Raw genomic sequence first — 15,685 nt, 5'->3', positions numbered from 1 at the left:
CCCTCGACTGAAGACGTCATCTATATATATAAAAGCGAAAATCTATGTATGTATGTATGTATGTATGTTTGTATGTTTCGCAAAAACTTTCGACAGAGGCGACGGATTTTCACGAGATTGGTATCATTTTGAAGCCCCGACATCTTGGACAACAAATATCGAAAAATTGGCCAAAGACAATAATTTCTTCACCCTAAATTGGAGCCTTTGTTACAAGGAGGGGTGCCGAAAAAATCGTTCCTTCATTTTCTCCCTCCTGCTACTACGTCAATGACGTAATGTTTCACATAGAAAACATTGACGTTAGTTTAAACCACCTGCAAGTGTTTTTAAAGGTCTAATTTTATCCGTTATCAATTGTATGTCTCTTTGGCGTAGGCGTAACGTGTTAGGCTATTTTTTTCGCCTTAGCCTCGATGCTTCGGGTTCGAGCCTAGCTTCTTCTTTTACACCTTATTTTCCTTTTTGCTTTGTTTGGGTTTTCCCAATTTTTTTTAACATCGTGTTTTTTATATAATATTAAAACAGGCCCCCCTCCTGCATACACACCTGCAAACACACGAGCAACGGCGGGTACCCCCGCTAGTCTATAATATAAATCTCACCTGTCTGTTTGAATGTGTGTATGTATGTCTCGACAAAACTTTCGACAGAGGGGATGGATTTTCACGAGATCGGCATCGTTTTGAAGCCCGATCCTTCGGACGAAAAATATCGAAAAACTGACTAAAAACATCAATCCCTTCGCCTTCAACTGGGTACTTTTCTGCAGGAAGAGGAAGCAAAAGAATCGTTCCTTCGTGACAATTTAGCCATACACGCATGCGGAAAGAACGTTCCTTCTTGAATTAGTTTAATATTTTTAAAAATCCAACTGATGTCCCTCCCGCGATCATAGTTCAGTCGGTATAGTAGCAGCGTCGTTATCTTAAGATTGCACGTTCGGGCCGGGATGTCAGATACGTTTTTTTTTTTTTCGATTTTTAAAGTTTGATTATTGAAACAGGGTTATTTATGCCATTTTTTCGTTCGTTTAAATAAGAGAATTGTTGTTTCCCTGTGGGATGTGGGGGTTGCCTTTATCCGGAAAAGGTGCTGCCAATAAACAATCATTGACCAGAAACCTGTGGAGCTGCAAAACATAAATAATAGTTAATAATCTATTTCCATTTAAAAGCAGTATTGTTACAAAGAACTCGTTTTCGAAATATACGGAAGAATAAAAGGAAAGGTAAAAATGACGACGCATTTTCATAGTATTATTCTGTTTGAGAGTGGCGTAAAAATAATCCTAACCGTGTCAGTACATCTATTTATATAAAGTTACACGAGTGTATATGTTTATAAAAAAGAAGTTATTGGAACTGTACAATTGCATTGCAGCCGGAGGAGATTACTTCGTAGCAGACGAGAGTTTCATGTGTGTACTATAAAAAAAACTTCCCATACGAAAAAAAAAAAAGTTTAGAAAACTTATTGAAGACACCTCGTAGTTGTGGGTAGAGGATTAACTCCTATACTAATTGATATGTTCGGTGAAATGGATATATTCGTTTGAAGTAGCTGAGTGGACACACACGCACAAACACCCACACACATACACACACACATACACATACACACACATACACACACACATACACACACATACACACACACATACACACCCACACATATACACACACACATACACACACACATACACACACATACACACACACACTAACACATACACACACACACATACACACACATACACACACACATACACACACACATACACACACATACACACATACACACACACACATATAAATATATATATTCGTGTTGAGACGATTAATCGAAATCGGAATCAAGAATCAAAAAAATCGAAACTTTCTGGGATATCGATATCGGAAAAAAATTTGTGCCTATTTTCCGATGCCAAAACGATTCCTTTAATTGTCTTTTCTAATTTGATTTTTGTTTTAGAAAATTTTTTTGTTTTTGTTTTTACACAGGCATCACCACATTATCAAGGCCAAGAGGCCACTCGAGGATAAGGGTTGCGGGTAGTAGTAATTAAATACTAAGTATTTATTGATTTAAACTTCCAATGACTAAAATCTATGGATCGCCCACTCACGAGTGTGTTTTTGCGTTTGCGAAAATTCAAGATGTGTTTTTACAGTAATCGGGAGAAAATAACAATTTTATAGTTAAATATTTAAAGATTTATAAAGACTCGAAATCAGTAATTGTATCGGAATCGGGAATTTAGTACGGAATCGCGAATTTTGTACGGAATCGGGAATTTTGTACGGAATCGGTAATTGTATCGGAATCGGGAAAAATAATGGAATCGCCCCATCACAAATATATATATATATATATATATATAGTCATTCACATACAGTACTGTTTCGCTGTTTCACAGCTCATCAGTGCGGCTATATATATATATATATATATATATATATATATATAAAGAGAGAGAGAGAGAGAGAGAGAGAGAGAGGGGTGACTTTTTTTACGGCGGCATCAACCCTTTTCATGTTGATTAATGCCGCATTCAATAAGTTTGGAAAAAAAAGGTTTTCTGTGCTTCTTGTTATTTAGATCTTGAAGTATTTATTCATGATGTTTGGCTTGGTTGATTTGTAGATGAAAATTGTTACTTTTGGTTTTGACTTTGGAAAATATTGAGTTTTTAAAAAAAATACCATTAATGTTTGGTGCATTTTAGTATCTTCAGACAGTCTGATGCAGCAGCACTAGTGGGGGGGGGGAATCAGGATGGGATAATGGATGCATCTAAAGTGATGTACACTCCCATTTCTATTTCCATTTTATAGAAACCAAACTTTAATGTAAGATTTTCTCGTCATAAACATTTGTCTCATTCGCTATCGGCGCGTATAAAGTATAAAGACAGACGATGTATTCACAGTCAGCTTTTATGACTTTTACGATCGACTCCATCAGAGCAATTGATGGCGGGCGGGGAGATGTTCTCCTTCGGCAATTCTGAAATGCATCAATAGCCAGCGCTACTAAAAATGGGGTCGACACGACAAACAAAAAGGAATTCCTTGTTAAATAACAACCTCTACTGACCCCGCCCATAAATAAAGAACGAAGGGTAGAAAGTGGCGGTTTGAAACAATATCGTCCGCAGAATTTAAATATCTTCCTGAATTGCAATCTTCACCCGATTTTTCCATCGAATGATTTTATAGTCGACACAAAATGTTCGACTTGGGCGGCTCACATTTTCACGATTAGTGTCGTCAATTCTTTTATCACGTTGAAGAACTCGTGATATACGCAAAAGAAATAATGGCACCCAGCATCACCTATTCTATAAAAGAAAATCATAGGTTTGCCTGCATGTCTGTCAAAAAGTCAGGAACCCGAAGGATACACGTACGAACCTTACACCAGATTCTGTATTATCCAGAACACGTTATGTTGAAAGAAGAAACTGCAATATTTACACCCTTAGTGGTAGTTGTTTTAAAAACAACACTGACACTAATTCAGTCGGCTTTTTTTTAATATTTATGTGCGCATGTGTGTATGTGTGTGCCAAAGAAGGAGAGGGAGAGAGAGAAAGAGAGAGAGAAAGAGAGAAAGAGAGAGAGAGCGGGAGAAAATTTTTAATAACATATCACACATATTTAAAACTCTTCTATTTTGTTAGCATGGCAAATTCCAGGTTAGTCTATTATTTAATGTATAAAGGGCAAACCTCTCTTTGTATGCTTAGTTAAAACTTAAAAACTACAATACAAACAATTACAAAGTTGGAATTTTTTTTATTAATCAGCGTAACACCGGATGTATAGTATATAAAAATAAAACAAAAATTATTATTTAGAGGTTAAGTAGACATTTATATAATTCCATGTTATAAAGACATATGTGCACCTTTTAATGTTATTCTGTAGTATGTCTAAGGGAAGTAACTCTGATTTGTTTTTGACATACTTATTTCCATGACGCCGAAGAGTTGTATGTGTATGTGTGCGAGTCCAGAGAGAGGAATGAGCTGGGCGAAGAATAACGAGGACGATGGACGATGGGGGAAAGTAGGGGAATTGGAGGGACGAAAGAGAGAGAAGAATAGAAGTTATGTTATACTTTTGCTCCGGACAATGTCGGATAGGTGTGCTGACATGAAATATTAATAAAATTTCCGTCTCTGTGTATTTGTATAAGAGAAAGCGAGAGAGAAAGAAAAAAGAGAAGAGAAGGAAGAAGAGAGAAAGAAAGTAAATGAAAGAGAGGGAAAAGAGAAAGAGAGGGTGGACGATGGGAAATAAAAAGAGAGACGGAGAAGGAAGAAGCGAGAAAGAGGGAGAAGGGAAGGGTGGAGAGAAAGAGAGAGATAAAGGGAAACAGTGTGCACATTTATATTAACTCTTCTACATATTCTGTTATGTTCCCGAGCAACGTCAGGTGCCCTACCAGACAATAATAACAACGATGGTAATATTTTGAAGGGATAAATAAATATCGTCTGCTTGATTGGTTGTCATACCAGGTGAGGCCCATTCTCGGCATTATTTTGGAAATTTACAAGGGTCGTTCAAAAAGTAAGACCTATTTTTCAACTCCAAAACTAAAACGTCGAAGAGCTATGAACACAGGAAACATACCATTAAAACGAGCGTCATATTGTGCTCTAGAATTTATTTTACTACATAGTCACCACCATTCTCAATGAACTTTGCCACCGATGATCGATGCGTGTCCGGAGCACGCTTTGTCATACTAGGATCATTCCAAAAGTAAAGCTTCCTATTTTTTTGTTTTTAACCCCAAAAGTTAAAGATCTACGAAGACGGGGATAATACCATTAAAACGATCCACCTTTTGTGCTTCAGAATCTATTTTTTTTTTACATAGTCACCAACATTTTCAATGCTCTTTTGCCAGGAATTCAATTACGCATCTCTGTTTCTAATGCACCGTCAATATCTGCAACAGAGAGAAGAAGATTTCAGGCCATGAATACATTTTTCTATATTACTAGAAGGACGCCCACCGTTGCCTGATCTCAAAATACGCTTAAATATGATATTTTAATTCATGCAGATTTTGTATTTATTATAAGAGGGCCAATTCTATTTAGCTCTACCTACGTATTGAGCACTGTGGAAGTAAATACTTAAAGTTTACGCATAAATGGACACTTTCGTATATTAATTTATGTGATTAAATGAAGTAGTCATATATATATGTGTGTGTGCGTGTGTGTGTGTGGTATTGATTTCAAAAGTTAAGAACAAATGCCTTAGCTGCCATCAACTAGAATCGAATCCTGTAACGTTTGAGACATCGACAGATAAATAAGAAAATTTTTTAATTAAACCACTCAAAACTCTGAATGAATTTGCGCATGAACAAAAATAATAGAAATAAGTTGGAAAGTTGAAATGAACATTTTACATTTCAACTTGCCGATATATGAATGTACGCGTTATTCATCCAAACAAAGATTTTACTCGTTATAAACCATCCTTGGTGTATGATTCCTTTTTCCTGTTAATTTCAGTGTTATGTATCCCAGAGTTTAAGAGTTTATCGGTTAAATTTTTTCCACACAGCACATATATACATCTACTGTTTTATTTTTAAAAATATACAAACCATTTTTTTTTCTGTGTTTTACGGTCATCATATCATATGAATCCGGAGATTCTATTGTTAGCATTGGTTTCTCTGATATTTTTCTTGTCAAAATTTTTGCCAGAATGACATCGAGCACTTACGGAAGGGAACACGAGAAAGTTGAAAACAACTTAAGTGAAAGTGATTTTTGTGGAACGAACTGGATTCGAACTTGGAACTTGGATATAAATGCGGGAGTACCCCAGGGGTCTATCCTTGGACCTTTATTATTTCTAATATTCATAAATGACCTCCCTGATAAAATTGTCTCTGAGATGAGTATATATGCTGATGACACTACGCTCTATAACAGGCACAACGGGAAAACAAATGAACAAATATCTAAGGAAATGGTAGAAACACTAGAGGAAGACCTCCAATCTGTAGTGGAATGGAGACATAAATGGTTGGTCACATTCAATGCTGCCAAGACTAAGCTTGTTTCCTTCAATAATTACGAGAAACCTTCTCTACCGCCATTAGCAATGGCCAAAGACACATTACCTGAAAGTACTTCTTTTAAACTCCTTGGCTTAATGTTCACAGGGAACATGAGTTGGAACCGTAACATTGGGAGCATTGCCAGGACCGCTGCGAAGAAGGTAGGCTCTCTCTACCGTGCTAGAAAACTACTACCGCCTGAAAGTATCTTGTACCTTTATAAGGCCACCATTTGCCCATGTATGGAGTATTGCTGTAACATTTGGGCTGGTGCATCTGCTACTAGTCTCTCACTACTAGACGGGGTTCAAAAGAGAGTCGCCAACCTGATAGGTCCTGAACTGTCATCTAAGCTTCAGCCTCTGTCCCATCGACGAAATATTGAATCCCTCCGCCTGTTCTACAAGTATTTCAATGGTGAATGCTCTGACGAACTGCAAGCACTTGTACCCTCTCGACGTAAATCCCCTGACAAACCCAACTAGCAGCAAAATCCCACCCCTACACAGTAGAGATCCGTAGATGTAAGAGAGTTTCCTACTCCAGTAGTTCCTTCCCCAGAACTGCTAGACTTTGGAACTCCCTTCCGGGTTCCTGCTTTCCCGACTGTACTGACATGCAGAAGTTCAAGTGTAACGTGAACCGACATCTTGCTGCCCAACTCCCTATATAGTACCCCTGTAGCTTATGCCCCTGATAATAGCCCCCTACATCATAGTGGCAATATGACTTGTTTGGGGTGAAAATGTAATAAAAAAATAAAAAATTGGTCGTCAGTGCGTGTCATTAACCACTAGACAACCATCACCTCCCAGTGTGTTACCATGATTCAATTTGCTTGTTTGATTTTTTGGGGTGGGGGGGGGGATCATGTATCTTAAGTGAGTGATTGATTTTTCGTTTTTCACCTGTTCTATAACCTGCACCAGGTGATGCGTTTTAATTTCAAAATCACAGACTGATTCCCCTTTGTTGTTTTTAAACGATTGACCTTTGCCGGTATCTTTGTAATATTTTCTCACATGCAAACAATCGTATTCCATCGCGATTATTTCGACGCATTCGTTTAGTTTATTTCCTTCATATTAAAGGTTTTATGACACGTTATATGTTGCAGATCTCATATAACAAACTATTTTATTTAATTGGATCATACGTCAGCATGTCAACAATTGCTACGTGATTTTTTATGTCGACATTATTTTATTTTCTACTAGCAGTTCCGCCCGGCTTTATTTGGGCCCTATGTACTGTTCATAACTGCATGTGCATATGTATATATTAAAAATTGTGAATATGTACAGTAATGCGTTTCTATATAACATGCTTCCTTAACTACTATAGAAAATAGTTGGTAGAGACCGCAGACGTAAATTGTTTAACTTTGACCTCAATTTTGACTCATTAACATTTATTGTTTTAGGCTCAGATAAAATTATAAAGTTAGATCCACGTCCAAGTAACCTATATCTGAAATTTCAAGTGTTTAGACCCCAAATTGGCGGAGGGGTTTGGTAGAGTTCTAAAAGATCAAATCGTTAAACTGTGATCCATTAACAGCCAAATTTCTGGCCGAAAACCGATTAAGAAGATTTTCCCAAATCTCAATACTCTTTATGTCAAATCGTGAGTCTGTAGACTGAAAATTGACAGAGTTATTTGGTAGGGAAGTGTACACAGACAGGCACACACACAGAGACATTTTCACTTTTATAGATATAGATTTCTGAATTTCTGAGGTGAGAATTGATAAATCGTATTATTTGGATTATTCAGACTACTGTTCTCATCTTGAGTGTTATTTTCATAACGTTTCGGTCAGTGTAACTTCCGGCCTTCTTCTTGTCGAACTCGGAAATCTTTTCTGTTAAATTTGCTGGAGTCTGCACGAAATTTCGAACGGGCTACTTTATTTAATCGACGTGTTCGGCACGGTGCGTCTGAAGAAGGTCGGAGGTTATATCGGCCGAAACGCTGTGAAAATAACACTTTAGATGAGAACAGTAGTTTGAATGATCGAAATAATTCGAATTGTTTTAATTTCGTTAATATATGTGTGTGTGTGTGTGTGTGTGTATGTGTGTATGTGTGTGTGTGTGTGTGTGTGTGTGTGTGTGTGCGTATGTGTGTGTGTGTGTGTAATGCATATGTCTTCGTGCGCCTGTATGTTTTTTTTTTCTGATTCTTAACGTTCTAAGGGTTTGTTTTACAATCAACATTCGTACAAAAAGGTGGCCAAAAAAATCAAATATATAACAAATAAATGTTATCAAAGGCAAGGTAAGTTACTCTTCTACCTATCTGAACAAGTTTTTAGCGGTTATACTCCCTTTAAAACGTTTATAAGTTACCGTGACATATATTGGGTGGGTTTCTGACAGAATTTTCCATATATTTTTTATATTTTTAAGTAATTATCAAAACTTTAAATATGTAGGTATCATTTCGCGGCCATTTTTCTTGTTCTCAACGCTTGACACTATATGCTTTGCGAACCGAATAAACGTATTAAAGTGATTAAAACCACTAAAACCTTTTCCAAGTAGGTAGAAGAGTAACATATCTTGCCTTTGGTAACATTTATTTGTTACATATTTTCTTTTTTGGCCACCTTTTTCTTACCTCTGTGGATTGTAAAACAAACCCGTTCTTAATAAATATTAGAATTGTTATTTTTAAGTTTGTTATTTGTCAAAATTGGATATATCAATCATAATTGGATATACTAATCATAATATCAAAATTCCTCGCGGAAAACTAATCTGATCGCACAAAATATAGCATCGACGTATCGACATTGTTTTCTGATCACATCTCGATGTGTCATGTGCCCGCCAGATATCGGACACACGGCGAATGAAATATGTTTAGCCTTTTATTTAATAAATGGAAAAATGGTGGGATCCTTCTCCCTCTCCATTAGATATCTCACTGCCGATGCAATCTCTACCTATATAAAAGCCAGGTACGTCCAAGGATGAAGTACTGCTGCCACATCTGGGCTAGAAAGATCTTATCCTGCCTTGACAGAGTTCAAAATAGACTTCGTAAGCCTAGTGGGTGATGCCTTTTTCTCTTTCTTGTATCTCTTTCCCATAGAAAAAACGATGTAAGCCTGTTTCCGCTTTATCGTTATTTTCATGTCAAATGCTCGTCTGAGCTCCAATCTATGGCCCCCCCCTCGCCACTAGCTGAAACCATTATCAATAATTTCCCTCCCTCTTTATCTGTACTGAAACCTAAACGTAGATTCCATGAACAAAGCTTCTTTCTTAGAACTGCACGCCTCTTCCGTTTGCCTGCTTTCCAACTGAATACAATTTGTTCGTCTTCAAGTCCGACGTAAAAAAAATTCTCGATAAGCCGTCGCCTTAAGTATTCCAATTTACCAAATTTCCACTATTAATGATTACTGCAATATTGTGGCAGTGACTACTGTACACTCATTAAATCTTATCCTCGAATGGCCTCCGGGCCTTGATAAGTTGTTACTCCTGTGTAAAAAAAATGCACCTCATTCGCTGTCTTGCTTGCTTTCTATAGCTGAACTTCACTATTATTTCAGGTTATCTTGCTTACGCTTTATTTTTCAGAATTCTTACTTTTTGCATATTTTAATTTCAATGTTATGTAACCGTAGTTTCCCTAACCTTTTCTTGAATAAACTAGCCTGAGTGTCCGGCGTTCCCCGCGTATTTGGAGGTGTGTGTTGAGCAAAAAAAAAAAAAAGTTTGTAGTAGGCAGGCAGGCTCGAACCCGAAAGAAAGTGGAGGTGTGTAAGGGTGTTGGTTGAGCAAAATATAAAAAGGAAAATTGCGTGCCAGAACGTTTGTATAATAAGCAAACTATACATTTAACTGCATTATATATATATATATATATATATATATATATATATATATATACATAATGCAGTTAAATATATAGTTTGCTTATTATACAAACATTATTAGTCATATATGTGCATACATGTCTCAGTGGAATCTCAATTCAAATATACTACTTCATCAGACTAAAAAAGGGGCGATATACAAACGAGAGTAAAGATTACATTCGTTGTTTAAGAAAATATATTCGGGTGAGGTTTACGCCCTGAAAGCAAGTGCGGTGTATACTTTGTGAATGTGAACAGTAGAGGTTTTGAAAGAAAGGTGTAATAAAGAAAATGAGTAGGAGTGGGGGTGAAGTAAGGTGGAAGTACGATCCCACGTGGTCAAGCTGTCGCAGCAGGGAGGTATTGGTATTATTTTAACTTGTCGGTCGTTTATTGGTCTAAGTTTTTGCGTTGATATAAAGTTAGATTATACCCTCATCGCTATTACTTCCCTGTTGGGGTTTATAGTTGCTTTTTTTTTTTACTTTTCCGGTGGCGACTTCATTATCTATTTATTATATTGATAAGATCTATATATTTATTTAGGCCCAAACTAATATATATATATATATATATATATATATATATATATATACATGTATGTATGAATATATATATATATATATATATATATGTGTGTGTGTGTGTGTGTGTATGAGTGTGTATCAAATTCTCACTACTAACGATTACTACGCTGTGTTCTCGCTGATTACCATACACTAATAAATCCTTATCTTCGAGTGGCTTTCGGACCTTGATAAGTGGTGACTTTCTTGTAATATATATATATATATATATATATATATATATATATATATATATATATATATATAACAACTGATGATACCTGAATATGTAGGACAGTTCGAGAAAGCAAGTTAATTCAGCGATTTTAAGAGATTAAATGACTTTCTAGTAACAAAGGAATAAAATGTGTACAATGTATAAATAAATAAATATCATATATGTGTATATGTGTATATGCGCGTGCGTGTGTGTGTGGTCACAAAAAATATAACCAATTGACCTCTCCTCCCAGTCCATCGCTCTTATTATCCTTCTCTCTCTCTCTCTCTCTGTCTCTCTCTCTCTCTCTCTCTATATATATATATATATATATATATATATATGGGAATCGTCCCACTAACACACACGCACACACACACACATATATATATATATATATATATATATATATATATATATATATATATATATATATATATATATATACATACATGTTAGTGGGACGATTCCCAGACATCTCTGGCTCGATTACCGGAGACCTAATCCATTCGGCTACCATTAATCGCTAGAAATAACGTTGAATTTAAACATCTTAATTTTTTAAATATGTATATATATATATATATATATATATATATATATATATATATATATATATAATCCCTATATATATATATATATAATCCCTATATATATATATATATATATATATATATATATATATATATAATCCCTATATATATATATATATATATATAATCCCTATATATATATATATATATATATATATATAATCCCTATATATATATATAGTCCCTATATATATATATATGCATATATACATATATATATATATATATATATATATATATATATATATATATATATATATATATATACTAGCAAAAGTACCCGTCGTTGACTGTGTTCAAAAACAGCCTACAGAAAATGGACTCTGATTTATGAAAGTATGATAGGTTATGAAAAGGAAGGGGTGTAAAGAGATAGCTTCGAATTTGGGGGTATCAAAACCAAAGCAAAATATGATGAAAGTAAAAATAAAATAGATAAACCCCATAATTTATTATACCATACCTGTTCACACTGAAACACTTATCACAATATTCTATGGATCTATATAAAAAAAAAAACCTTGTTAAACTTTGTAACATATTTCCATTCTATGGAGGTCAGGTGCGAACGAACATCCCATAATTTTATTATACCATATTTCTTCAAACTGAAACATAATTATCAAAGTACACTTACGCAGAAGTCTTTATTAAAGGTTGTGTCTATTTCCATTCTATGGAGGCTAGGTGCGAACGCAGACCCCACAATTTTATTATACCATCCCTATTTAAGTTAAAACATACTTATCAAAGTATTCTTATGTACATCTATAACAAAAATACTTGTAAACGTTTTTTTTTTTTTTTTTTTTTATTTATTTCCATACTTTGTGGACCAGGCGCGAACGAAGACCCCACAATTTTAATGAACCACCGTTCTGTCAGATCAAACATACCCATTCCTGTGTCTCGATATATCTTCTATCATTATATGTAATCAGTTTTTAAAATAGTCAACCATATAAGAGCCTATTGGTGATACACACACACACACACACACACACACACACACACACACACACACACACACACACACACACACATTCAGCTTTATATTATGGATATATAGTGTTCAGTCAAGCCAATTTTAGTTTTTCTGTTTGGGGATAAATTTCGTTTAGGGATTTTCTCTCTTTCTCTTTTTTTTTTTTTTCGGTTGATTGTCTCCTCTGTGGTCTTGCCAGACCACTAATATATAAAGAGAATGAGAGAGAAAGGGGGGGGGAGAAAGGAATAGAGATTTGTCTCCCTTTTTTTTTCAAAGATTAATTAACCCGAATCTTACTTAACCGACCTTATATTTGTCAGATCGTTGTTATAACCATTGAACTTAGTCTATTAAATGCATTTTCTGTCGTCGCTTACAGTTGCGAAACTAGTGAAATGAATTGAACCCGTTCAACCATGGCGGTTCGTTAACCAGCGCTCCACGGCGATGGGTTTCATTCCAAATACAGCCCCGATATCGATCGAACGAGACAGAGCAAGCGACCCTCTCTTGTGCAGTTCGTATGTCCTGTTATTTCCTTTTCGTGCAGCGTTATTTTACCTTTTTTCTTTTCATACACAAAATGTTTCATTGCTTTTTATCGCGTGTCGTATTTAATTATCCCTCGATCCCCTCCCCGACTTTGTACCCGGCCTCCGTTTGTGGTCTCCCAGCGTGGTTGATTTGTAGCTATAGTGACAAGAAAGGTGTGTATACGCGTTGTTGTCGTCGAGATGATCGTCGTCACCACGACTGACACGGTCGGCTTGCTCACCTGACGTCCTAAAAACTAACCGCGAATTATGACGATGAAAAGAACGAAAAAAAAAACAACTGAATCCGTTTTAATCATTCAGGAATTCTGTTTCATGCGATATAAAAGCTAATGATATTTTTCTCTCTCTTCTTTGGCGGTTTACACACGAGCTCTTACAAGTTAGGTAAGTCCTATTTATTTTTATAATTCGCTGACGAATTAATATTTTGGTCTTTGTGTGAATTAGTGAAGTTTTAAACCAGCGCATTTCAGGTGAAAACATTATTACGTAGTTACGTGCCATATCGAAATTAGTATAAATTCCAAAACTTACGAAAACTGATCAGTAGAAAAATAATTATAAGCAAAAATAGAATTTATCAAATTATCGAGTTTTATCGCACATTTTAATGAGGAAGAGTCGTGCGACCAATTCTACATCATTACAAACCGACTTATCTCGTTTGATTAAAATTAAATTAAACTAAATTAAATGTCCACCATTTTTAAACACAAAATGTCAGAACGTAATCGTGAATGATACTTTTGCTTAAAAAATATATCTAGCACATCTGCTGGATCATTTTTTGTAATTTTGGAGATTTATACTAATTTCGACATAACACGTAATAATGTTTTCACCTGAAATGAGTTGGTTAAAAATCTCACTTATACTAGCAAAGATACTCGAGCTTTGAACAGCAAAGTCCCGACTTTAACGTCTGACTTCGACCTTGAAAAATAGTGTGCTCCATCCCTAGGTCGGAGACCATTATCATGTCAGATTTGGTTATGATCGGTCCAGTGGTGTTGGCTGTAGGAGAGTATATATACATAGGCTATGACATTTGATTTTAACCTTGAAAAATTGTGTGCACCATCCCTAGGTTGGGGACTATCATCATGCTTAGTTTGGTCATAATCGGTCCAATGGTGTAGGCTGTGGGGGAGTTGTACAGAGGCACACACGCATACACACGGACGCTACTACTATAGAGATATACAAGCACCAATATTTTTTTTATATAATTCGCTGTCGAATTAATATTTTTCATAATTCATTAACGACTTTATCAAGGCTACTATTCGCTCATGTATGGAATACTGTTGTCACATTTGGGCTGATGCATCTGCTACTAGTCTCTTGCTCTTGGACAGGTTTCAGAAGAGAGTTACCAACCTGACGGAGCCTGACCTGTCATCTAAGCTTCAACCTCTGTCCCATCGACGTCATGCTGCATCCATTTACCTGTTTTACAAGTATTTTAATGGCGAATGCTCCGACGAGCTACAAACCCTTGTACCCTCTCGACGTAAATACCCCCGACAAACCCGACAAACAGAAAAAATCTACCCCTACACAGTGGAGACCTCTAGATGTAAGAAAAACTTCTACTCTAATAGTTTCTTCCCCAGAACTGCTAGACTTTGGAACTCCCTTCCGAGTTCCTGCTTTCCCAACTTTACTGATATGCAGAAGTTCAAGTGAACAGATATTTCGCTGCTCAACTCCCTACATAGTATCCCTGCAACTTATGTCCCCGATAGTGGCTCCTACATCAAAGTGACACTGTGCCTTGTTTTGGGTGAAAATGAAAAGAAACATTGTTTAAACACTTCTGTTTGTGTTGATTCTAAAATGTTTGTTGTTGTTGATTTTTCTTTGTTTGTTAAGCGAATCGAACTTCTGTATGGAGCTCACTAAAATTATGCCTCAGGATTACCTAGTCCGCGTGAAGTCCTCTCTGTTCGTCGCAGCTGTCTATTAACTTGCAAGAATGTGAGGGGGGTTACTATCAACACCGAAAACAGCAAGACTACGAGAGTTACATCCGAAGTCGGGAATGTTTGACACATAACACACAAAAAGATGATTGCATTTTCGACATTTGACACTAATCAGAAGGAATATATCTAGTTTCTTTGACACGTAAACTTCCTGCTGTAACGTAACTTCCTATACACGTCCGCTTGACAATTAACTTAATCTCTAATGGAAAATTCTGTTTTCTTTCTTAATAAAATCTAAGTTAAATATTCCGTCTTTAACACACTCATGGTCAATTATTTGGTGCTTTTGCATCGTTGTGTGCGTATGAACTATCTTCGTCTTTAATTAAAAATGTAACGTTAGAGATATTTACACACATGTTAACCTATAGGCACTCCGGATCCAACACGTTGTAGACTCCGTCGCAAATGAGGCGAAGACAAGGAATAGGAAAGAAATTCAACTCGTTTTTTTAGGCTTTAAGAAAGGCCTTTATTCTTCATTCTCCTTCACACATGATATCTTGTTACGGCTACGACGTCACCCACGTCTCTAACATGATTATGATCATTTCGGACGTAATCTCCTGTCTGTGTATATGTTCTTTTTATAATTTTTCCCTTACCCTGCCGTGACGTCACTTTACACACAGCTCGGTCATTTACATACAGCTGCCATCTGCGCATCCGCATTGTTAACTACTTTCATATACAGAAAAAATTTTTTACAAGAATTTAATAAACCCGCTCCAAGGTAAATAAAAAAACAAGAAAAGAAAACATTCAAAAGTTCATACAAAACTGTTATACCGGCCTTC

General features: G+C 35.9%; 1 protein-coding gene across 1 annotated transcript in view; it reads left to right on the top strand.

The window, feature by feature from the left end:
- The first annotated feature begins 13,153 nt into the window (after positions 1–13,153).
- LOC145296898 (uncharacterized) overlaps positions 13,154–15,685 on the top strand; it is a 151,191-nt gene continuing 148,659 nt past the window's right edge. Inside the window, exon 1 of the mRNA XM_080143059.1 lies at positions 13,154–13,281. The gene's annotated coding sequence lies outside the window, so the exon portion shown is untranslated. The remainder of the gene's footprint in view (positions 13,282–15,685) is intronic.

Source organism: Euprymna scolopes, chromosome 17, assembly GCF_053919585.1.
Source record: "Euprymna scolopes isolate OS-2025 chromosome 17, ASM5391958v1, whole genome shotgun sequence".
NCBI classification, from domain to species: domain Eukaryota; kingdom Metazoa; phylum Mollusca; class Cephalopoda; order Sepiida; family Sepiolidae; genus Euprymna; species Euprymna scolopes.
This window is presented reverse-complemented; position numbering and strand designations above follow the sequence as displayed.